The 25974-nt window shown below is 41.4% G+C and overlaps 1 long non-coding RNA gene and 1 pseudogene across 1 annotated transcript; one reads left to right on the top strand and one right to left on the bottom strand.

Moving 5' to 3' along the window:
• The first annotated feature begins 3636 nt into the window (after positions 1-3636).
• LOC103790575 (uncharacterized) lies at positions 3637-24916 on the top strand. The gene is made up of 3 exons (XR_013521981.1): positions 3637-3802; positions 9800-9891; positions 24874-24916. It is a non-coding gene; the product is annotated as an uncharacterized LOC103790575 (long non-coding RNA).
• LOC108593189 (insulin-induced gene 1 protein pseudogene) lies at positions 10058-10861 on the bottom strand (annotated as a pseudogene).
• Positions 24917-25974: the final 1058 nt, after the last annotated feature.

A 25974-nucleotide genomic window follows, 5' to 3' on the forward strand; every position in this document is an offset into this window, starting at 1 on the left:
AAATGGAGTCTTGCTCTGTTGCCCAGGCTGGAGTGCAGTGGCAAGATCTCGGCTCACTGCAACCTCCACCTTTCAAGTTCAAGTGATTCTCCTGTCTCAGCCTCCTGAGTAGCTGGGACTACAGGCATTTGCCACCAAGCCCAGTTAATTTTTTGTATTTTTAGTAGAGATATGGTTTCACCCTGTTAGCCAGAATGGTTTTGATCTCCTGACCTCATGATCCGCCTGCCTTGGCCTCCCAAAGTGCTGGGATTACAGGCATGAGCCATTGTGCCCAGTGGCTCAGTGAATATTAATCATTAATTGAGCCAGGTAATAGAAGAAGTCTGGAGGATTATGAATTTGGTTTTAGACATCCAACAGTTTGAGGTGTCTGTAGGACAGCTAGGTGAAGACAACTGCTAGGTAGTTGAAAACTGACTTGGGCAACATCAGTGGAAAGGGATGGGTATATGTGAGATCACCAAGGAGCAAATGCTGCAGTGAAATCAAGCACAAAGGGGAAAAGAAGAGACTGGTTTGGGCAGAAAACCAGTCACTGGCAATCTTTGTAGGAATTTCAGGAGAGTGGTACAAATAGAAGCTGGATTGCATGGAATTGAAAAGTAAAGCAATAGATCCAGACTTCTATTCCAAGAAAATAGGTGGAGAAGCACAAGAACACACAATGGAGAGATACATTTGGGGGTTAGGACAGAATGCTTTCTGAAAGAGAATATGAAGACATAGCAGAAGTAAGTGATGGAGCAAGAGGAGGAGGAAGAGGAAGGAATTCATAGCAACAAAAATGTGCTTATTTCTCAGAAAATTTCAAGTTTTCCAGTCTCAGCCATGTAATTCTTAGGCCTGTGCTTAGAGCGGATATATCATTCAGGAGTTCTTTCCATTCTGGCCAATTATAATGACCCCAATTCTAAGGGGCTGAAGAATTACATGATAGCACTGTAGTGCATTGCAATTCCAGTGAGAGGTTAACGTGTGACTCAATGAATAACTCAGCTTGCTGACACGTTTATGGACAATGAGCCCTCTGGGCATTTCAGGAAAAATCATAGATCTACAGAAAAGTTCCTTAGAGGTCATCTGGTCTAATGACCTGGATTTACACAAGAGGAAACTGTAAAACCAAAGAGTATGGCGTGCATACTCACATGCCATTTAGTGGCAGTCTCCATCATAATGATCATAATCCAGGTTTTATGGTCTCATCCAGGACATTTGTCCTCACATTTCTTTGGTTAAAGAATTAAAATAAGAGGCCAGACACGGTGGCTCACACCTGTAATCCCAGCACTTTGGGAAGCTGAACAGGGCATATCACTTGAAGTCAGGAGTTCAAGACCAGCCTAACCAACAGGGTGAAACCCCGTCTCTACTAAAAATAAAAAAAAGTAGTCATGCATGGTGTTGTGTATTTGTAGTCCCAGCTATCAGAAGGTTGAGGCAGGAGAATCACTTGAACCTGGGAGGCAGAGGTTGTAGTGAGCTGAGATCATGCCACTACACTCCAGCCTGGGTAACAGAGCAAGACTACATCTTTATGGGGAAAAAAAAAAAAAGGAATTAAAATAAGAAAAGCTTTATTTAAGACTGACTTATCAGTGCCGGGCGCGGTGGCTCACGCCTGTAATCCCAGCACTTTGGGAGGCTGAGGCAGGTGGATCATGAGGTCAAGAGATCGAGACCATCCTGGTCAACACGGTGAAACTCCGTCTCTACTAAAAATACAAAAAATTAGCTGGGCATGGTGGCACGTGCCTGTAATCCCAGCTACTCAGGAGGCTGAGGCAGGAGAATTGCCTGAACCCAGGAGGCGGAGGTTGCGGTGAGCCGCGATCGCGCCATTGCACTCCAGCCTGGGTAACAAGAGCGAACCTCCGTCTCAAAAAAAAAAAAAAGATTGGCCTATCAGCAGACCAAAATCTGAAGCATTAAGTATTCTGATTACTTTTTTTTTTTTTAGAAGCAGGTCTTCGTGGCAGAATGCATTTAGATTCCTATCAAGTACAGTTTTCTGTGCTTTCGCTCAACTCTGTCATTATTACATCATCATTAATATGTATTGAGTTCTAATGTTTCATAATCAAAATTTAAATATTATGTGTTAGTTCTCATGCTGTTGTAAGGACATACCTGAGACTGGGTAATTTATAAAGGAAAGAGGCTTAATTGACTCAGTTCCACAGAGTTGAGGAGGCCTCAGGAAACTTAACAATCATGGCAGAAGGGTGAGCAAACATGTCCTCCTTCATATGGTGGCAGTAAGGAGACATGCAGAGTGAAGGCAGTGTTGGGGGAAGCTCCTTAAAACCATCAGATATTGTGAGAACTCACTCACTATCACAAGAATAGCAAGGAGGTAACCATCTCCATGATTCAACTACCTTGTACTGGGTCCCTCCCATGACATATGGGGATTATGGGAACTATAGTTCAAGATGAGATTTGGGTGGGGACACAGCCAGATGGTATCATATTATATCTGAGCTATGTAAAAACATATACTCTTGATTTCGTATAATTAATCTAAAAATAGAAGAAGGGGCAGAAGGACACTCAAATTTGCTAGTTAAAGGTTGATATAAATGTTATACCTCCTCAATAGTTTTTTCTCTATAATCTTTTTCCTGCTCTTGCAAACATTCCTCACTTTAAGACTGGGAGATGCTTTTTGCCTCAGGGAAAAGAAAGTGAAGAACTAGCTTTAGGTTAATGAAGAAGAAAACATTTCTGTTTTTTTTTTTTAAAGATGGGGTTTCACCATGATGGCCAGGCTGGTCTTGAACTCCTGACCTCAGGTGATCCATCCACCTTGGCCTCCCAAAGTACTAGGATTACAGACGTGAGCCACCGTGAAAACATTTCTAAAGCGATGTCAACCCAGAGGGAAAACTTCCTCTGATCTAGTGGTGCAGGGTATGGAAGATGTGGAGAAAGAGATTAGACATCAAGACCCTAGTTTTACACATAGCTCCTTTTTCCTGTGGAAACTCAAGGGGTTATAAGTGGTAGGATTTATCCAGCTTGGTTTAGGCAGACCGTAAGTGAAGGGTCCCTAGAGAACCTCCGACCTGCCCCTCAAGTGCTTACACCAGATGTTTTGTGCAGATAAGGGAACTTGCATAGGGGCTTGCCTAAACATGACTGAAGTGGAAAATTCCGTTGCTTAACACATGCACAATAAGGGAAATAAATCAATACGGAGCTGGCAGTCCAAGGGCCTGCATGAGCACTGGAAGGACAGGGTGGAGCCACCAGAAATTCATGCCTTAAGCCCTAGTATTCAACTGTGAAGGGGGAAACCAGTAACCTGCTTTCAGTTCCCCTCTTTTAGTTGAGAGCTTTCATTTAATTAATTCGACTTCACTCACTCTCCAAGTGTCTGCATACCTAATTCTTCCTGGTTGAGAGATGAGAACCCACACCTAGCTGTGCTAAGGAGTAAAAAATCCTGCATCAGTAGCTGACTAGAAAAGGGAAACCCCAGTTTGTATTGAGGAGAGAAAACACACGTAAAGGGAGATTTAGCCTGACTTCTTGTTTTGAAATGGAGAGAACACCACTGCTGAGTGCATATAGGGCTACTGTGATGTCATGGCAGCCTAACTAGACAGTGCAGACCTCCCTTGATATCTTAGACAAGAGTCAAATGTCTCCTCTTCAGCATTGCTTTTGGGGAAGTGGAAAGTAATTGAGTGTGACCTGCCATGGGGTCATCATGAGGAAGTAGGTAGACAGGGACCTGATAACCTCTGACACATGTCTGAGGGAGACAGTGGACGAGTCTTGAAGGGATGCAAAGGTGAGGTCAAGTCATATTTGTAGATCAATGGGTCATAACACAACTGATATGGTTTGGCTATATCTTCGCCCAAATCTCACCTTGAATTGTAATAATCTCCATGTGTCAAGGGCAGGGACAGATGAAGATAATAGAATCATAGGATGCTTTCCCCTATACTGTTCTTGTGGTAATGAATAAGTCTCTCGAGATCTCATGGTTTTATAAAGGGCAGTTCCGCTGCAAGAGCCCTCTTGCCTGTCACCATGTAAGACATGCCTTTGCTTCTCATTCGCCTTCCACCATGTTTATGAGGCCTCTCCAGCTTCATGGAACTGAGTCAACTAAACCTCTTTCCTTTATAAATTACCCAGTGTCAGGTACATCTTTATTAGCAGTGTGAGAATAGATTAATATACACCAACCAAGAAGACTGACCAGTAGTCATACCCCACACCCCAGCAGCAAATGTCCCCAGTGTCCCAGTGGAGGAGTATATCAATATGAAGCTGAGCAAAACCCTTGAGACCCACAAGGATTCCAAAGCCTATGGAGAGACTGATTTATGGATAAAAGGGCTCCCTCTTCCTGCCAAGAGGGCACATAGCTTACCCATGAAACCCTGACACCTTGAAAAGTAAGAGCAAGAAGGAAAAAATGGCTCTGATGTGGAGTTAAATATTAGATTATTTAATATTTACCCAGCAAGAGACAGTCTTAACCATCTTGCAAAGACTAAGGGACACTTATTTGACAAGTTTAACTCCTGTGGCATCCTACTTCTCTGCTTCCCTCCTCCTCCCAACCAAATGGGGTGGAGTTTAGTGAGAATGTTTAGATAATTATAAACAAAGACAAAGGAGTAACCATTGTGGCATATGTAAGTTGTGGTATTTAAATTTTTTTTAATAGAGTTTTGCTTTTGTTGTCCAGGCTAAAGTGCAATGGCGCAATCTCAGCGCACTGCAACCTCTGCCTCCCAGGTTCAAGCCATTCTCCTGACTCAGCCGCCCAAGTAGCTATGACTATAGGTGCACACCACCATACTCAGCTCATTTTTGTATTTTTGGTAGAGGCAGGATTTCACCATTTTGTCTAGGTTGGTCTTGAACTCCTGACCTCAGGTGATCTGCCTGCCTTGGCCTCTGAAAGTGCTGAGATTACAGGCATGAGCCACCACGGCCAGCAGTATTTAAATTTTTAACTTTATGCCAGGCGTGGCGGCTAACCCCTATAATCCCAGCATTTTGGGAGACTGAGGCAAGCGGATCACTTGAAGCCAGGAGTTCGAGACCAGCCTGGCCAACACAGCAAAACCTGTCTGTACTAAAAATACAAAAAAAAAAAAAAAAAAAAATCGGCCAGGCATGGTGGTTCACGCCTATAATCCCAGCACTTTGGGAGGATGAAGCAGGTGGATCACTTGAGGTCAGGAGTTTGAAAGCATCCTGACCAATATGGTTAAATCTCGTCTCTCCTAAAAATACAAAAAATAATCACTGATTGAGGTTTTGTACACCACCTTAAACTTTTTTTTTTTTTTTGAGACGGAGTTTCGCTCTTGCTACCCAGGCTGGAGTGCAATCTCCGCCTCCTGGGTTCAGGCAATTCTCCTGCCTCAGCCTCCCGAGCAGCTGGGATTACAGACACGCACCACCGTGCCCAGCTAATTTTTTGTAATTTTAGTAGACACAGGGTTTCACCATGTCGACCTCATGATCCACCCGCCTCGGCCTCCCAAAGTGCTGGGATTACAGGCTTGAGCCACCGCGCCCGGCCCACCACCAGAAACTTTTATGTTGCCGAAATTCCAAACATCATTCATTCATTGGACAGATATTTTTGAGTACTTACTATGTGTCAGTCCCTGGGCTTAGCGATAGGCGTATAATGGTTAATAAACTGCACTTGACAAAATTAGAGTGGTTACCCAAAAGGAAATTATGATCTCTTGCCCTGTTGTTGAACCTAAGTCAATTTTCAGACCTGGTACTGGTGAACTGAAGAGGTGGCCAGGTCACCACAAGGAAGAACATCATCTTGAGTATATTCTGTAATGATTCTCAGTCCTTTATTAAAAAGACCAGTAGTCATTCACTGAGGTGGCTGGGTACTTGGGAAAGAGGAATACCCAGAGGCGTTCAAAGGCCATTCAACACAGTCTGAGTTAACACTGAGATTCGGAGTCCTGAAGCATTATCGTGTGTTGTTTGTCTTTGACTTTTAGTGTTTAATTTAATAATAGGTGCATCACATGCTTCACATATATGAGTTTCAAACATTTTTTCAGAGCTGTGTATGGTAACTCATGCCTATAAGCCCAGCACTTTGGGAAGCCAAGCGGGGCAGATCACTTGAGCCCAAGAGTTCAAGACCAGCTTGGGTGACATGGTGAGACCTCATCTCTACAAAAAACAAAACAATAACAACAAACCCAGAAATTAGCCAGGCATGGAGGCACATGCCTGCATTTCCAGCTATTTCAGAGGCTGAGGTGGGAGAATCACTCACTGGAGCCCAGAAGGCAGAGGTTGCAATAAGCTGAGATCAAACCACTGCATCCCAGCTTGGGTGACAGAGTGAGACCCTGTCTCAAAACAAGCCACAAAAACAAAAACCAATTTTAAAAATAGAACCTAAGTTTGTCATTCATCAAAAAAAGTGTTAATTGGTTTTGGATTTTCTTTTTTTTTTTTTTCTTTTTTTTGCGACGAAGTCTTGCTGTGTCACCTACACTGGAGTGCGGTGGCATAATCTCAGCTCACTGCAACCTCTGCCTCTTGGGTTCAAGTGATTCTCCTGCCTCAGCCTCCTGAGTAGCTGGGATTACAGATGCATGCCACCATGCCCAGCTAATTTTTGTATTTTAGTAGAGACAGGGTTTCACAATGTTGACCAAGCTGGTCTTGAACTCCTGACCTCAGGTGATCTACCTGCCTTGAGTGCTGGGATTATAAGTGTAAGCCACCATGCCTGGCAAAATTTACATTTTTTTGGCTATGTTATTTCTAATAGATATAGATTTACTTCCAGTTTAAGAGAAAAAGACATTGTGCATGATCGAGTATGGTTTTTTTTTTTTTTGTTTTGTTTTTTTGAGATGGAGTTTCGCTGTTGTTACCCAGACTGGAGTGCAATGGCACGATCTCGAATCACCGCAACCTCCGCCTTCTGGGTTCAAGCAATTCTCCTGCCTCAGCCTCCCGAGTAGCTGGAACTACAGGCATGCACCACCATGCCCAGCTAATTTTGTATTTTTAGTAGAGACAGGGTTTCACCTTGTTGACCAGGATGGTCTCTATCTCTTGACCTCGTGATCCACCCGCCTCGGCCTCCAAAGTGCTGGGATTATAGGCATAAGCCACTGCGCCCAGACGATCGAGTATGTTTTAAAGATTCACTTACTGCCTTCATCTAATAACCTGGTTTTTCATAAAATCCTGACATGTTCATTGGAAATTTTTTCACATAACTAATTATTTGTTTTCATTTTCAGAAAATTTATAAGGGATCAATCCAAAGTTCAGAATGATCTTATTTTTTAAAACAAAGTTTCTCCAAAATAAATTAGCTTTCAGAAACTAAAATTTACTATCCCTTGAAACAAAGCAAAAAAATCCCAAAAAGGATTATCATATACATGAAACCAAATACATAGATCAACACTCATAGGCAAGTTAGTCTAAATTTTTATTCTGCTGACTGGTGAATTCTATTTAAAAAATTAGTTTTTGAGGCTGGGTTTGGTGGCTCATGCCTGTAATCCAAGCACTTTGGAGGCCAAAGCACTTTGAAGGCGGATCATCTGAGGTCGGGAGTTCAAGACCAGCCTGACCAACTTGGTGAAACCCCGTTCTTTTTTTTTTTTTTTTTTTTTTTTCTGAGATGGAGTTTTGCTGTTGTTACACATACTGGAGTGCAATGGCAGGATCTCAGCTCACCGCAACCTCCACCTCCTGGGTTCAAGCAATTCTCCTGCCTCAGCCTCCGGAGTAGCTGGGACTACAGGCGCACACCCCCATGCCCGGCTAATTTTTGTATTTTTAGTAGATACGGGGTTTCACCTTGGTGACGAGGATGGTCTCGATCTCTTGACCTCGTAATCCACCCGCCTCAGCCTCCCAAAGTGCTGGGATTATAGGCGTGAGCTACCGCGCCTGGCCGAAACCCCGTCTTTTAAAAAAAAAGAGTTTTTGGCTGGGCGCTGTGACTCACACCTATAATTCTAGCACTTTGGAGGTCGAGGTGGGCAGATTGCCTGAGCTCAGTAGTTTGTGACCAACCTGGGCAACACAGTGAAACCTCATTTCTAGTAAAACACAAAAAATTAGCTGGGTGTGGCAGTGTGTGCCTGTAGTCCCAGCTACTCGAGAGGTTGAGGCAGGAGAATTGCTTGAACCCGGGAGGCAGAGGTTGCAGTGAACTAAGATCACACCACTGCACTCTAGCCTGGGCAGCAAACAGAGCAAGACTCCATCTTAAAAAAAAGGAAAAGAGTTTTTTATATCAAGCCACTTTCTCAGATTTTAAAACAAACCAAAAACATGTGAATTGTCAAATACAAAAAGGTAAATTTGTAGGTATAAATTAATAAACGCACAAAACTGGAGTACTTCAAAGGTCAAGGGTTCTGTGGAGGGTATAACATGAAAGGAACTTCACAACTGAAAGAAATCATTGCCGAGTTTCCTCCATGCAACACTGAAAGTAATGGAGACCAAAAAAAAACAAACAGAAAGTAACGGAGAACGCTTCTCTTGAACATCTTACACATTAAAAAAATAAATAAATATTTAAGAGCTACAAAGCTCAGATTGGTTTTCATACACATTGCACTTAGGTTTAAGATCTAATACTTATGGCCGGGTATGGTGGCTCACCCCTGTAATCCCAGCACTTTGGGAGGCAGAGATGGGCGGATCATGAGGTCAGGAGCATCCTGGCTAACACGGTGAAACCCCGTCTCTATTAAAACTTAAAAAAAAAAATCCAATACTTGCAAATTAGGTCTAGTATGGTCTATGCCATAAATTGTACTCATCAATATAATGGAATATTTAGAAACACCACATTTAATGCAGTGACATACGCACTTTCCTTTTTACAAGGCAATCACAGATTGCAAATTCCATAGGGCCGTGGAAAAAAACAGTCATCTCCATTCTCAAGTAACAAAGAAACAAACCACTTTGGCTCACTAAGATTGAAATACATGGCAGACAGGTATTCATTCTTAGATGATTATGGATTTAGAAATAAACTTCATAAGCTGAGGTGAAAATTCCAGTACATCAAAGTGTAGAGCCACGACTTTTCATTGCCTTTTGCTCAGTAAGATTGTCTACACAAACTTCCATGGGTGGAATAAAAAGCACAGTTGACTCAGTGGTGATACACACATGTGTGACTGTTAGCACATCACTGCAGCATGAACGCAAGACACCATGAAGTGTGGCACACTGTGACCCTACAGAGAATGTGACCTTTCTATACTCACTGCTGCTGCTCCCCTCCTCCCCTGTCTTCTTTTTCTTCTCAAACTTGTTTCTTTTCTTTTTTTTTGAGACAGTTTCACTCTTGTTGCATGGGCTGGAGTGCAATGGGGCAACCTCGGCTCACTGCAACCTCTACCTCCTGGGTTCAAGTGATTCTCCTGCCTCAGCTTCCCGAGTAGCTGGGATTACAGGTACCTGCTACCATGCCCAGCTAATTTTTGTATTTTTAGTAGAGACAAGGTTTCACCATGTTGGCCAGGCTGATCTCGAACTCCTAACCTCAGGCGATCCACCTGCCTCAGCCTCCCAAAGTGCTAGGATTACAGGCATGAGATATCGCGCCCGGCCACACAAACTTACTAAAAATCTTTTGGATAAGTATTATTCCTATTATGCCATACTTAATCTTGTTAAGCACCATCTACCTTTCTCCTTTGGGCACTGATAGTTGTTAATTAAGTCTTAGTTCAAGGCTTTGAAATATGACATCTTGTTTTAATAATGAATGAAATCTAATACTCAGGAAACTGCCACTGCCTGAACCGACACAGCCTGAGCAGAATGTTCCAGGGCACAGAGAGACACCAGCACAGCCAGTCAAGGTACGACTTCAAGGTAAGTCATTTTCTCCACTTCACTGTTGATTTTTTCCATGAGTCATTTGTACAGTCAGCCCAATCTAAACAGATTATTTAACAAAAAAGATAATCTTTGTCATAATCCACGATCAGATTTTCTTCCCAAATCTTACTTGCTCTTCAGAATAGGTGGTATGGAAGACTCAATCACTATGTGGCTTTTCAGGAACACCCATAGCTAACTGTCGTCCTATGTTTCCCACTGATGTCCTTGAGAAATGTCATACATGGGAGCCAAGAACGAACATAGAGGAAATCTGGGGATGTGTACTCATAGACACCACTAAACACAGAAACTGAGTGATCAGAGTAGCTAAAAAGGCTATGGGGATCCCAAGCCCGAGGCCGCCTCCTGAACCATCAAATATCCACAAAAAGCCTAAAGACAGGGCTATTAAAGTCAAGGACAGCTGGACACCATTGGCAAAATCCAATTTGGCACTGGCATGGTTAATGCCAAAAAAAGCTGCCATGCCGTGCATGACACTGGCCCATTCTCTTGAATTTGTGGGGTTCTCTGAGGTGACTGTTGATACAAGGGTACAGTAAACCAATAGCAGCAGCTACTGTCCCACAGCAGGGAGGGACCTACCAGGCAGAGAAAAAGATGGTGGCAATCACCTCCTTGGGGAATAGGGTAACATTCCTCTGGATCTACAGCAGGTTGAGCACCAGGGCTAGGACTGCCCCTACTGAGAAGGGCACGAGGCTCCTCTGTACCAGGCGATGATGCCAGGTGTTGGTGTGGGGGCCTACAGGCCTGGGGCCACTCATTGCAGCATTGTGGCCCTCGGGTGCAGGGTCAGTATCTAGGGTCCCATAGGAGGCCAGCAGGGAGGGCCCAGACAGGGAGGTGTTGATCATATCCCCAACCTTGGCCTGGGCTCACAGAGGACCTCGGCATCTCACGCACATCAGCTCCAGAAGTGGTTGTGCAATCTGGGCATCCATCGCCCCCAGTGTGTCTTATATGGAGGGCCTGAAATCATGCTTTTGAAACAGTCGTGATTAGATGGAAAATACTAAGGATAGAACATTGAGAAAAATGGTAAATTGCAAAATTCAAGAAATTCACAAAAGAAAAATGTAAATGTCTTATAAATGTTTTAAAATTTAGCCCAAAGAGATTATTTAATTTATTTAAACTGCTGTAAGGAAGGTCTCAGCAGTTCCCTAAAACCCTTAAAAGTGAGTTAAGGCTAATACAGGGAAGAGTAAGTAGCAAGGACATGTAAGAAATGAGACTGTCCCATGGGAACATTCCAATATAATCACTGCAATCCATTAGCAAAGTAGACTTTGGGTCAGGGTCAAGGTGGAAGAATGAAATCTGAGAATTCCACACTCGGCAGGGATTCTCAAAGGGATCTAAGACCATATAACATTTTTAGCAACTCTTGTTTTCAGCACAAGAAAACAATTAAATCTTCTGGGGCGAAGGATGGGGTGGAAATATTTGTATCTTATATAGTTACCAAAGGTCATTCAGACTGACTACTTGTATATATATATTACATACACATATATAAAGAAAAAACTTTTAAAACAATCAGAAAGATCACCTACAACTGGACTACTGACTTTTCAAAAGCAAACGTATGCTAGAAGAGTATGGAATAAGATCTTCAAATATCTTCGAAGACTTTAGAGAAAACTATCTTTTGAAAGTGAAGGCAAAACCAAGTTATTTTAGATAAGCAGAAATTGAGAATGTTTATCACAGATAGCTTTCTCACAGTAATCAGGGCAGTGTGGTATTGGTGTAAGGAAAGATATGAAGGTTCCATAGAACATAAATAGATTGATACATATAAGATTAGTTGATTTTCAAAATGGTGCCAAGCAACTCAACAGAAAAAGGAAAACTTTTCCAATAATAAATGCTGGATTGCCTAGCACAGTGCCTCACATCTGTAATTCCGCGCTTTGTGAGGCTGTGGTGGAAGGAGCACTTGAGGCCAGGAGTTCAAGATCAGCCTGAGCAATATAGCAAGGCCCTGTCTTGGGCTGGGTGTGGTGGCTCACACCTGTAATCCCAGCACTTTGGGAGGCCAAGGTGGGCAGATCACTTGAGGCTGGGAGTTTGAGACCAGCCTGGCCAACATGGTAAACCCTGTCTTTACTAAAAATATAAAACTTACCTGGGCATGGTGGAACATGCCTGTAATCCCAGCTACTTAGGAGGCTGAAGTCTGAGAATTGCTTGAACCTGGGAGGTGGAGGTTGCAGTGAGCGAAGATTATGTCACTGCATTCCAGCTGTGACAGAACAAGACTCTGTCTCAAAAAAAAAAAAAAAAAAAGGTAATGAAAAGACAAGCCATAAGTGAGAAGTAACATTTACAAAAAACATATATGACAAAGGACCTACATTCAGAATATATAAAGAACTCTCAGAAATCAATAATAAGAAATGACCAATAAAAAATTGTGACAGGATTTCAACAGACACTGTACTAAAGAAATTGTGCAGGTGACAAATATGCACATTAAGAGATGCTCAACCGCATTAGTCTATAAGGAAATGCAGAGCGAAACTACAGTGGGATGTCACTATGTACTCAGTAATATATCAAACCGACAGAGATGAAAGAACTGGAACTCCTTTACATACCTGATTGGAATGCAATGGTATAGACATTTTGGAAAAAAACGTTTGGCAACATCACATTAAGTTAAACATACAGTTACCATATAATCCAGTTATTGCACTCTTTATTATTGTTATTAAGACAGAGTCTCACTCTGTTGCCCATGCTGGAGTGCAGTGGCAGGATCTCGGCTCACTGCAACCTTCATCTTCTGGGTTCAAGTGATTCTCCTGCCTCAGCCTCCTGAGTAGCTCAGACTACAGGCACCCACCACTATGCCCAGCTAATTTTTGTATTTTTAGTAGAGATAGGATTTCACCATGTTGGCCAGGCTGGTCTCAAACTCCTGACCTCAAATAATCCATTCACATAGGCCTCCCAAAGTGCTGGGACTACGGGCATGAGCCACCGCACCCGGCCTACTCTTTATTGCTTACCCAAAGAAAAAAGAATATGTCCACACAGAGATGTATATATGAATGTTTATAGCAGCTTTATTTACAATAGCCATAAACTGGAAACAACTCAGATGTTCACCAGCTCAAAGTGTAGTACTGAGGTAAGGGGTAGGACTTGACCCCAGAGTCAGGGCTCAGACACTGGACCAAATTGAGGACTAACTAAAACCGGGATGGCGTGGAAGCAGCTTTCCACAAGATATACCCACCAGTGCACCATGTCAGTTTACCATTGCCATAGCAACACCTGGAAGTTACCACCCTTTTCCATGGCAACAACCTGATGACCCAGAAGTTACTCTCCTTTTCCTAGAAATTTCTGCATAATCTGCCTCTTAATTTGCATGTAATTAAAGGTGGATATAAATTCATGCCTCTGAGCTGTTACTCTGAGCACACTGCCAACGGGGAGGCCCTGCTCTGCAAGAAGCAGTACCTCTGCTGCTGCTGTGCACCGCCACTTCAATAAAAGTTACCCTTTAAACCTACCAGCTCACCCTTGAATTCTTTCCTGGGTAAGCCCAAGAATCCTCCCAGGCTCAGCCCCAATTTTGGGGCTTGTCTGCCCCTGCATCAGTACGACCAGACCCTGGAAACTACTCAGTGGTAAAGATTAAATAACTACTGATACATGAAACAACATAGATGTATCGTAAAAGCATTATGCTAAGACAGGCACAAAAATGTATTCCCAGCCGGACACGGTGGCTCACACCTGTAATCCCAGCACTTTGGGAGGCCAAGATGGGCAGATCACCTGAGGTCAGGAGTTTGAGACCAGCCTGGCCATCATAGTGAAACCTCATCTCTACTAAAAATATAAAAATTAGCCAGGCATAGTGGCAGGCGCCTGTAATCCCAGCTACTTGGGAGTCTGAGGCAGGATAATTGCTTGAACCCGGGAGGCGGAGGTTGCAGTGAGCCAGATAGCGCCACTGCACTCCAGTCTGGGCAACAGAGTGAGACTCCATCTCAAAAAAAAAAAAAAAAAAAAGGCTATTCACTGTATGGTTTCATTTATGTAACATTCTAGAGAAGATAAGACTATAGGTACAAAAAATTGATTTCCAGAGACTGAGGGCAAAAAGAGATTTAGCTCAAAGGGACACAAGTGAGTTTTTTCGGGGGGACTGGTGGAATAGTTTTCCTATCTTGATTGTAGGGGTTACACAACTGTATACCTTTGTCAGAGTCATTGCATTTTAAAAGGATGAATTTTACTCTATGTAAATAATACCTCAATAAACCTGACTTTTAAACAAGGATGAAAAAATATCCTTACCATTGGCTTAATTCAAAATCATTAAACATATGAAAGCAACAGACTGATTAACTTTTAGGGTTGGGAGGGGCTGGAAGTCTGTGAAACTGCTACACTCATACATTCTATAGATGAAGAGGTGGAGGGAAAAAAGTTGTTTCATCTCAGTAGTGAATAGGGAAAGGTAACTTACAACACAATGGAGGTTTCTCAGTTTCATCAAGTTCCCATCTCAGGGCCTTTGCACTTCCTGCCTGAAATGATCTTTCTCCCCAGGGTTTCAGGTGGCTCCCCCTCACTTCATTCACAGGTGCTAAAATGTCACTTCCTCAGAGACCCTCCTGGTGACACTATCTAACCTTTCATTTCATTACTCTCTACTTCCTTATTCTGCTTTAGTTTTCATCACACTTATCATCTAACACTATATTGTATATTAATTTACCCATTTCTCCCAGCACTTTGGGAGGCCGAGGCAGGTGGATCACGAGGTCAAGAGATCGAGACCATCCTGGTCAACAAGGTGAAACCCCGTCTCTACTAAAAATACAAAAATTAGCTGGGCATGGTGGTGTGCGCCTGTAGTCCCAGCTACTCCAGAGGCTGAGGCAGGAGAATTGCTTGAACCCAGAAGGCGGAGGTTGCAGTGAGCCGAGATGGTGCCATTGCACTCCAGTCTGGGTAACAACAGCGAAACTCCATCTCAAAAAAAAATTTACCCATTTCTTTATTGACTGTCTACCCTTAATAGATTATATACCTACAGGGGAAAGAATTTTTTTAAATTGTTCCTTGATTGTCTCTTTGGCCTAGCACAACCCTTATAACATAATAGGTACTCAATGAATATTTATTAAATGATTAAATGAATAAATGAATGATAAATGATTTTATATAGGTAGTTTTCTTTTACTAGCTGTGTAAAACTTAGAATATTCTAAGAAATACAAAAAATTGATTACTCTTTTTTTTTTTGAGACAGGGTCTCTCATTCTGTCACCCAGCCTGGACTACAGGGATGAGATCACAGCTCACTGCAGCCTCAGCCTCTAGGGTTCAAGCAATCCTCCCACCTCAGCCTCTTAAGTAGCTGAGACTACAGATGTCTCACGCCCAGCTAAGTTTTTTTACTTTTTGTAGAGATGGAATTTAAGTACATTGTCCGTAACTCCTGAGCTCAAATGATTTGTCCCTTGGGCCTCCCAAAGTGCTGGGATTACACGCCTGAGCCATCACACCTTGCCAGAAATTTGGTACTATTTTATTCTATCAGAGGAATGCAGACTAGCACAATGTTTTTGGTGGGCAGTTAACCAGTATCTATCAAAATTAAAATGTGTGTACTTTTTTGATTCGATAAGTCTATTTCTAGAGTCTATTTGATAGAAATATTCAGAAATATATACAACAACATACAAACAAGGATCTTCACTATATCATTAAATATAACAGTGAAGAGTTAATTTAAAAGTAAGGAAAGTAGGCCAGGTGCTGTGGCTCATGCCTGCAATCTCAGCTTTTGGGGAGGCCAAGGCAGGTGGATCACCTGAGGTCAGGAATTTGAGACCAGCCTGGACAACATGGTGAAACGCCATCTGTACTAAAAATAAAAGTATTATCCAGGCATGGTGGTGGGTGCCTATAATCCCAGCTACTCAAGAGGCTGAGACAAGAGAATCGCTTGAACCCGGGAGGCACAGTTTGCAGTGAGCTAAGATTGTGCCACTGCACTCCAGCCTGGGGGACAAAGCAAGACCCCATCTCAAAAAAAAAAAAAAAGAGTAATTCAATGCTAAAGTGTTTAGAGATGAAGTATATTCACCTCTGCAACTTACTGTGAAATACATTTTGAAAAAGATGAATTACTGATGAACGGGAATTGGCACAGATGGCCAGATAGATATGTGATAAAGCAAATAAGGCAAAATGTTAATAGTAGAATCTAAGTGGTGGGTACATGAGAGTTTCCATGTACAAGGCTTTCAACTTTTGTGTGAGACTGTTCGTGTGTGTGTGTGTGTGTGTGTGGTATTCATGTGCATGCGCATGTGATCAGCATGGAAGAGTTTGAGCATACGGGGGTTTCTCAGCAGGGGGTGCTAGTGGCATTCCACGTGTTCTGGAACATTGCTCTGTCGTTTAGGAGCCTACTAGACATACCACAGTTGTTAGCATCCCTGAGCACTATGCCCTCAACGGCCAGTAAAGCTACTCACTGTGATAACCAAAAATGCTTTCCCACATTTCCACATGTCTAAGTGCTACGAGCCAGAATCCACATGAAACTGGTAACTATTATTACTTCTATGCAGTTTCATTTGAGGGATCTAAGGGTAAGGGAAGGAAAGAGAAAAAGAGAATATTACTTGTGTTGACTTGTAACAAAAAAAAATGCTTACACTTTTTAAAAAACACATTAGAGAAGATAATTGGAATAGTACAATAGTTAACACCTTAGGTGTGAGAACAAGGCCTTGGAGAGAAGGAACTTTTAACTTTTTACTCTATGTACTTTTAATTGGTTTTATTTTTATGAGTATGAATTGTTTTAGAATAATATGATTTTTTTTCTAGGGATGGTGTCTCTCCACATTGGCTAGGGTGGTCTCGAATTCCTGGCCTCGAGCAATTCTCCCACCACAGCCTGACACTTTCAAAGTACTAGGATTACAGACGTGAGCCACCATGCCCAGCCAGAACAATGTAACATTAAGGTCGATTTACAAAAGAAAAAAACAAGACGAAACACTTACAGAGAAAACAAGCAACCGAGAGAGAGCTATAGGCGATTTTGTCGTCTTTTACATATTTTGTACTAAGAATATAACACTTTAAAAATAAGAAAATAAAACTAAACTTTAAAAACAAAAAGAATATTAAAATGCATATTAATCACACATGAAAAATATTTACTATTAGCAGTAAGTTCTTTTGATTCTCAACTATATTAATTAAAAATTACTGGGAGGTGCAATGGCTCAGGCCTGTATTCCTAGCACTTCAGGGGGCCGAGGCGGGCAGATCACTTGAGGTCAGGAGTTCGAGACCAGTCTGGTCAACACAATGAAACCCTGTCTGTATTAAAAATACAAAAATTAGCCAGGTGTGGTGCTGGGTGCCTGTCATCCCAGCTACTCGAGAGGCTGACACAAAAGAATGGCTTGAACCTGGGAGGCAGAGGTTGCAGTGAGCCAAGATCATGCCACTGCTCTCCAGCCTGGGTAACAGAGTGAGACCCTGCCTCAAATAAATAAATAAAAATTTAAAAAAATTATCAGGTGGGCCAGGTGCAGCAGTTCACACTCGTAATCCCAGTGCTTTGGGAGGCCGAGGTGGGAGTATTGTTTGAACTCAGGAGTTTGAGACCAACCTGGGCAACACAGCAAGACTCCATCTCTACTTAATTTGAAATTAAAAAAAAAATTATTAGGTGCAGTGGCTCACACCTGTATTCCCAGCATTTTGGGAGGCTGAGATGGGAGGATCACTTGATGCCAGGATTTGAGACCAGCCTGGGCAAAATACTGAGAACCCATAAAAACAAACAAAAAAATTAATTAGCTGGGTGTGGTGGTGAATGCCTGTAGTCCCAGCTACTCAGGTGACTGAGGTGGGAGGATCGCTTAAGCCCAGACTTTGAGGCGGCAGTTAGCTATGATTACACCACTGCACTCCAGCCTGGGTGACAGAGTGAGACGCTGACTCAAAAAAACAAAAGAAAGAAAGAAAGAAATTATTTTTAGAGGGCCGGGCGCGGTGGCTCATGCCTGTAATCCCAGCACTTTGGGAGGCCAAGGCGGGTGGATCACGAGGTCAAGAGATCGAGACCATCCTGGTCAACATTGTGAAACCCCGTCTCTACTGAAAACACAAAAAAATTAGCTGGGTATGGTGGCGCGTGCCTGTAATCCCAGCTACTCAGGAAGCTGAGGCAGGAGAATTGCCCTAACCCAGGAGGTGGAGGTTGCGGTGAGCCGAGATCGCGCCATTGCACTCCAGCCTGGGTAGCAAGAGCGAAACTCCGTCTCAAAAAAAAAAAGAAAGAAAGAAAGAAAAAGATATTATTTTTAGAGTAACCCAGTCCACACAGAAAGTAATTCATTGGTCATGTCCACCATGAAGAGATTAGTCTGACTAGCTGGTTATGATCTTAACGTAGTCTTGTTGCTATGGTTACCAAAGTCGCAGTGATGTGCTTGCTGGTATTGACCATCTTTAGTTATCATTGTGGATGCTGCCACTTAGTGGTGAAATGTGTTGACTCTTTGTTGAAATGTGTTGTTGCCAAATTCTGTCACCTGGACAAGGAATTTAGGCAAGTTGTAAGTCCATGTCCACCGTGAACAGATCATTTATTTATTTTACAAGCATTGCTGAGTTCCTACCCTGACAGAATGCTGAGGGGCAAATAAGGATTTGAAGTATGAAGCACAGACCTGCCCTGAAAATGCTCGTTCACGAGACAAGTACACACATGAGAATTTTAATTAAACTGTGATGTTAAGAACCATGAGATTGTGTTGTTGTTGGTTTTTTGTTTGTTTGTTTGTTTTTTGAGACGGAGTTTCACTCTTGTTACTCGGGCTGGAGTGCAATGGCGCGATCTCGGCTCACCGCAACCTCCGCCTCCTGGGTTCGGGCAATTCTCCTGCCTCAGCCTCCTTAGTAGCTGGGATTACAGGCATGCGCTACCATGCCCAGCTAATTTTTTGTATTTTTAGTAGAGATGGGGTTTCACCATGTTGACCAGGATGGTCTCAATTTCTTGACCTCGTGATCCACCCGCCTCGGCTTCCCAGAGTGCTAGGATTACAGGCGTGAGCCAGCATGCCGGCCCTTTTCATGTTTTTTGGCCACATAAATATCTATCCTTTGCCTACTTGTTGATGGGGTTCATTGTTTTCTTCTTGTAAATTTCTTTAAGTTATTTGTAGATTCTGGATATTAGCCCTTTGTCAGATGGGTAGATTGCAAGAATTTTTTCCCATTATGTTGATTGCTGTTGCACTTTAATGATAGTTTTTTTTGTGTTTGTGTTTTTGTTTTCTCTGTGCAGAAGCACTTTAGTTTAATTAGATACCATTTGTCCATTTTGTCTTTTGTTGCCATTGCTTTTGGTGTTTTAGTCATGAAGTCCTTGCCCATGTCTATGTCCTGAATTTTATATATATATAATTTTCATATGTATATTTTTATAGTGAGTTGTTGTGTATTTGTCTATCAAATATTGAAAGAGAGGTACGTCAGTTTCCCAGGGTTGCCATAATAAAGTGGTACAGACAGGGTGCCCTTAACAACAGAAATTTATTTTCTCACAGTTCTGGAGACTAGAAGTCCAAGATCAAAGAGTTGGCAGGTTTGGTTTTACTTAAGGCCTCTCTTTGGCTTGCAGATGGCCACCTTCTCCCTGTGTCCTCATACGGCATTTCCTTTCTGCACAGACATCTCTGTTGTCTCTTCCTTTGCATATAAAGACACCAGTCATATCAGATTAAGGCCCCAGATTTTTATCTCATTTCACTTTAATTATCTCTTTAAAGTCCTTCTCTCTAAGAATAGCCACATTCTAAAATACTGGGGGTTGGGACTTCAATTTTTTTCTTTGCCAGTTTAAAAATTGCTTTATACCTATTATTTTGGTATATAATTTGATAGAGTCAAACATCAATTAATGTATTTAGATCTTCTGAAATAATTCAACAACTTAAATGTTTTACCCTCCAACTTCTTTCTTTCTAATATGATAATGCTGACGTGTATTTTGACTCAATCAAAAGTTTGCCTTTTTTAACCCCTTAAAGTATATATTATTACTCTCTCTAATGTAGTCTCCTAGTGTTGTGATTTAGCTCATATTTATAGTACCTTACTCACCACTTCTTGCATCCCAGATATTTTAATAGAATTATTTTCTTTATGAAATTATTCTCTATGATGTCAAAATCTGTACATTAAAGAAATGATCTTTATTTTATACTTGCTCTTGAAAAGTTCTATTACTGGGCAAGGAAATCTAAGCTGAGAGTTACTTTTCTTGACATATTGAATTTCATTCACTGTCTTCCAACTTCTATTGTTATTGAAAATTCAACTCAGTCAATTTCCATTTTTTAAGTGATAAGATTATGTGGATTTAGACATAGTTTGCTGCCTCTAAGAGCTCTTTTTGTTCTGTAGTCTCACTAAAATTGTCTGTATATAAATATTGTTTTATTCATCTTGCTTGGAAATCCTTAAAATTCCTGTAAGTGCTTAGAAATCTCTTTGTTGTTGTTGTTGTTATACTTTAGGTTCTGGGGTACATGTGCAGATCATGTAGGTTTGTTGCCTAGGTACTTACATGACATGGTGATTTGCTGCCTCTATCCCCCCGTCACCTATATCTGGCCTTTCTCCCCATGTTATCCATCCCCAACCTCCCCACCCCTCACCGTTCCTCCCCTAGCCCCCCACTAACAGGACCCAGTGTGTGGTGCTCCCCTCCCTGTGTCCATGTGTTCTCATTGTTCTACACTTGCCTATGAGTAAGAACACGTGGTGTTTGATTTTCTGTTCTTGTGTCAGTTTGCTGAGAATGATGGTTTCCAGAGTCATCATGTCCCTACAAAGGACAAGAACCATCTCTTTAAGTATGTCTGTGCTTCCCATTTTTTCAATCCTCTGTTTCTTAGCTTCTATGTCATATTTCCTATTTATGCTGCTTCAGAGTAATTTATTTTACTTTACATTTTATCCTCTTTGGTTGGTCCTTGTTGGGAGAGTTTTCTGTAGAAACGATTTCTGGTCTATGTAGTGAAGGATTTATAAGGCAAAAGGAGATTGAAAGGTAGTTTGATCATAATTTTAGCTGTAGTAAGAGAAAATCTTAAAATTACCATCAGCTTAGCAAAACATAGTGTTTCTTTCTTTCTCATAGAAAAATCCAGAGGTGTATCATCCAGGGCTATTGAGCTCGCTCTGCTTCTCAGGGACTTAAGCTCATTCCAAGTCACCCTTGTGCCACACTTTGTGTGTTTCCCCAGACATTATGGTCCAAGAAGGCATCTGTGTTACAGGAGGCAGGATTGAGGAGAGCCGAAAAGGGGCAAAAAGAATTTCTGTCAGTCCTGTGTTCACGAGTATATCCCTTTTCTGGACAAAGCATGTAACCCAGAAAGGTATTATTTACACACAATCGAAAGCATGTCTTTATACTGGTGTTTGCAATGCTATTCAGTATCTCAGAGAGCAGGTACTCAAGAAGTATTTGTTAATTAAAATAAAATTTAATTAATTTTAATAACTACACTCTTTTTTGTATCTTGATGAAATTGGGATTAGGATTCCTTGGGGAAACAAAAGAATGAATATAAAGCTTCAAGACTTAAAACCCTAAATAATGATGTTCTCAGAAAACCAACCTGGCCTTGGAACTTATCCTGGTGTCTTTGTGACTGTCACTCAGAATTTCATGAAACTGTTTTGGCAACCCTTTAATTTGGTTGGATTTGGGCACAGTTTAGATGTCAAGAAGACATTTGAGAAGGAGAAAAATGGAACGTATCTAAACTGTCCTCTTTGTTGACAGTTTTCCCTTGATTAAAATTTGGTTAGGACAGCAAATGAGTCAAACTGCTTTCCTGAGGACAAGCAGCAGGCTTCCATCTACTAGAAAAATGGTAAGTTCTTAAGTAAGCAGGAATTAGCTTTACAAGCATGATATGGGATATTTTAACACTCACTGAATTTAAATCCAGGGACATGAAGGCTTTTCTTGTAAATGTCAGATGCGTTTTCTTTCCTTAGGCTGTGCCATGCTGAATGCAGCCTCACATTATGTTGCTTCACGCCTCCTTCCAAAGTTACCAATAATAATATCGCAAGAAATGGTTTAAATCCCTCACTTATTTTTTCCCAGGACTCTGCTGAGAACACTGAGAAACTCTTATTTAGATTTATTTATACATATTTCCAGCTGTTAGTATTTCGGTATTCATGCGAATTCTCCTAAAGTGCAAATCCATACATTGAATGCCCGATAAAAGTCTAAAGTAATTTAAATTGGAACAAAGTAAACATCAGATGCAGCCATTTGTGAAAAGTTTGGAAGCACTAAAAGATTTTCTGTCACAGAAAACCTAACTGCATTTAGACTGTTATTTTTAAACAGAGAACACCTAGTTTGGGTTGATCCTGGTTAGAGTAGCAATGCCTAGTGGAGGGAGTAGATTTGTTCACCAGGGTAGCTGGGCTCAATAAGAGGATATTAAGCTTGGGATGCCTCCTGGATGACTTTCAGACAGCTGGGTCTGCTCTTTCTTGAGGACTTCAATACACATGCTACTTATCATAAGCTGAGCTGGATAAATGAATTTCTGAAACCACTAGTTTCATAGATGGCAGTGGCCCTTCAATTTTTGGTAAAGCCTCATTACTGTTCTAAAATAGGAACCAAAAAACTGCTATACATAGAAGATTAGTATCCAGAGGGCTTCTTACAGTTGGTTCTATAAAGGGGCAGACCTGGGTTTTCTAAATGACATCTTCTTAGAGGGTTATCCACAAATGAGATGGGTGAAGACAAATGACTACAATGATTGCTTACCTTAGCCAAGCAATGATTATTTATTCAACAAACATTTTCGTGAGTGCATACTATGTGTCAGGAACTAAGTGAGGGATACAGATATGAATAGGGCATAATATTTAACAAAAGAAAGTTTGAAATGTCTTCAGAAAAGCATGCAATCTATTATAATATCATGTAGCAAATGTGCTAACAAGGACATGCATATAGTATCACAGCAGGACAGAAGAGGAACACTTCTCAGTTAGGGGAGACCTAATTGAGCTTTTGTTGGTAAGCTGTAGGCTAGAAAATACTTCCAAGTGGTAATATTTTGTCCTAGTCTGAAAAGGATAAAACATTATCAGTTACACAAGGGTTGAAGTAACTGATGTAGAGAAGAGGAGCAAAGAGCACAATTAATAAATCACCGTAAATGCATAGAGTTCACAGTGTGAGAATGAGGGAACATGAAGTCAGAGAGTTAGGCCATATCATTGTATTTGTGTTTCTCATGTGAGAGGTTATGTGGCTTATTCAGACATGTTTTTACACTTAAATTAATTCAGATCATAAAGCAAGTTCAGGTTCATTTTAATTACAGTTTTTTATATATGTTTTGAAACAGGGTCTCACTCTGTCACCTAGGCTGGAGTGCAGTGGCACGATCATGGCTCTCTGCAGCCTCAACCTCCAGGGCTTAAGCAATTTCCCATCTCAGCCTCCTGAGTAACTGGGATTACAGGTGCACACCATTATGCCTAACTAATTTTTCGAAGAGATGGGTTTTGTCATGTTGCACAGGCTGGTCTTGAACTCCCGAGCTCAAGCAATCTGCCTGCCTTCAGCTTCCCAAAGTGCTGGGATTACATGAATGAGTCACCACACCTAGCCTCATTATAAAGTTTTACCAGTGAACACAACTTGAAAAAGCCTTTCTGCTATTCTGATTCTGTGATATGAAATATCTGAATGCTTTATTACATCATATTCCTCTGACTTCAAGATTACTTCTCTACTTTCAACAATCATTCAGATGAAAACTGAAAAATCAGTTACCATAATAAAATTAGCAGACTTCCAATCTCAGTGTGGGATGAAGGGTTTATGGGATAAGAAATCAGGGGAGGCAAGTTAAAATACAATATTCTACAACAAATTCTCACAGGGACGTGGAGCAATACAAGTTCCCATTCATTGCTGTTGAGAATGCTAAATGGTACAGTAACTTTGGAAAATAGGCAGTTTCTTATAAAACTAAACGTATTCTTAAACCATAGGATCTAGCAATCGTGTTTCTTGTTATTTGTCTAAAGGAGTGAAAAAGTTGCATCCACAAAAACCTGTACAAGAATGTTTATAGCAGCTTTATTCATAATCGCCAAACTGTGGAAAGATCCAGATGTCCCTCACTAGGTAAATGGCTAAATAAATTGTGGTACATTCAGAACATTGTTTAGTGCTAAAAAGAAATGGGTGATCAAGCTATGAAAAGACATGGAGGAAATGTAACTGCATACTGGAAAGTGGAAAGACCCCCACCTGAAAACCTGTACTATATGATTCTAACTATATCATATTCTAGAAAAGGCAAAACTGTGAAGACAGTGGAAAGATCAGCCTTTGTCAGGGGTCAGGGTAAGAAGAGGGATAAATAGGTGGAAAACAGATTTGAAGGCAATGAAAATACTCTGCATGATACTATAATGATGAATACATATTATTATATATTTTCCCAAACCCCTAGAATGTACAAGACCAAGAGTGAACCTTACTGTAAACAGACTTTAAGAAATGATTATTACAAACTGATATATTTCTTAAATACAACTATATCATTTGTAATTCACGTATCAACCTGGTGGGGATATTGATAATAGGGGAAGCTATTCATGTGGTTCGGGGGAGAGGGCGTCTGACAAATCTCTGTACCTTTCTCACTTGCGAATAGTAATGGAGGATAACATAATAAAAATTTAGTGGTTTCAGGATTTCTATGCATATATATATGTTTTTATAATTCTATCAGGAAAACTGGAAAGTTTAATGCAATTTTAGTTCTCTTTATCCCTGTTTCCTTATGTAATACTGAATTTTTTTTTTAGCCTTGAACATGATATTATTGGAGTTCAGAAAACAATACCCCAAACTGAAGACCTCAGAAGCAGCCTTACTAGGGGGAGTCAGAGCAAGATGGCCAAATAGAACCCTTCAGTGATGTTCTCTCCCTGAAGGAGCAACAGATTGAACAACTACCCACACACGAAAGTACCTTTTCTAAGAACCCCAACAGGTGAGCAATCACAGTACCTGGTTTTAACATTATATCAAGGAGAGAGTCACTGAAGAGGATAGGAAAGACAATCCTGAATTGCTGACACCACCCCTGCTCTATTCCCTGCCAAAAGCCACATGGCACAAAGAGAGAAAATCTTTGCGCTCGTAGGAGAGAGAATAAAATGATTGCCGGACTTTGCGTTGGAACTCTGCGGAGCTCTGTCATAGCAGAAAGAAACGCAGGGCAGAACTCAGCCAGTGCCACCAGAGGGAGCATTTAGACCAGCGCTATTCCGAGCACAATTCTTCATCTCAGTGGTTGGAACCTGAGTTCCAGCTAGCTCCACCACTGCAGGTTAAAGTGTTCTGGGGTCTTAGGTGATTTTGAAAGGCAGTCTAGGCCACAAGGACCGTCATTCTTGGGGAAGTCCTGATGCTGTGTGTGTTTACCCTCAGAGCTAATCTACTTGCGGTGCACACAACAACCGAGTGAGACAACATGTAGGGTGACCAAAAGAGAGTTTGTGTAAGCCTTCCCCCAACTCCACGAAGTACAGCTCACAGCTTTGGAAGAGACTTCTTCTGCTTGAGGAAAGGAGAAGAAAAAATATAGATGAATTTGTTTTGCTACTTGAATACCAGCCCGGGAAACATGGCAAGATCCCCGTCTCTACAAAAAGGAAAGAAATTTAGTTAACTGGGCATGATGGTTTGCAGCTGTAGTCCCAGGTACTCTGTAGGCAGAGATGGTAAGATAGTTTGAGTATGGGAGTTTGAGGCTGCCATGAACCATGGGCACACCATTGCACTCTAGTTTGGGTGACTATGTGAGACTTTGTCTAAAACACACACATACACACACACACACACACACACACAGGAAAGAAACAAACTTCACTCTCAGAAACTCTGATTTGCTAATTCTGCTA

This window comes from Callithrix jacchus, chromosome 9 (assembly GCF_049354715.1).
Source record: "Callithrix jacchus isolate 240 chromosome 9, calJac240_pri, whole genome shotgun sequence".
NCBI lineage: Eukaryota > Metazoa > Chordata > Mammalia > Primates > Cebidae > Callithrix > Callithrix jacchus.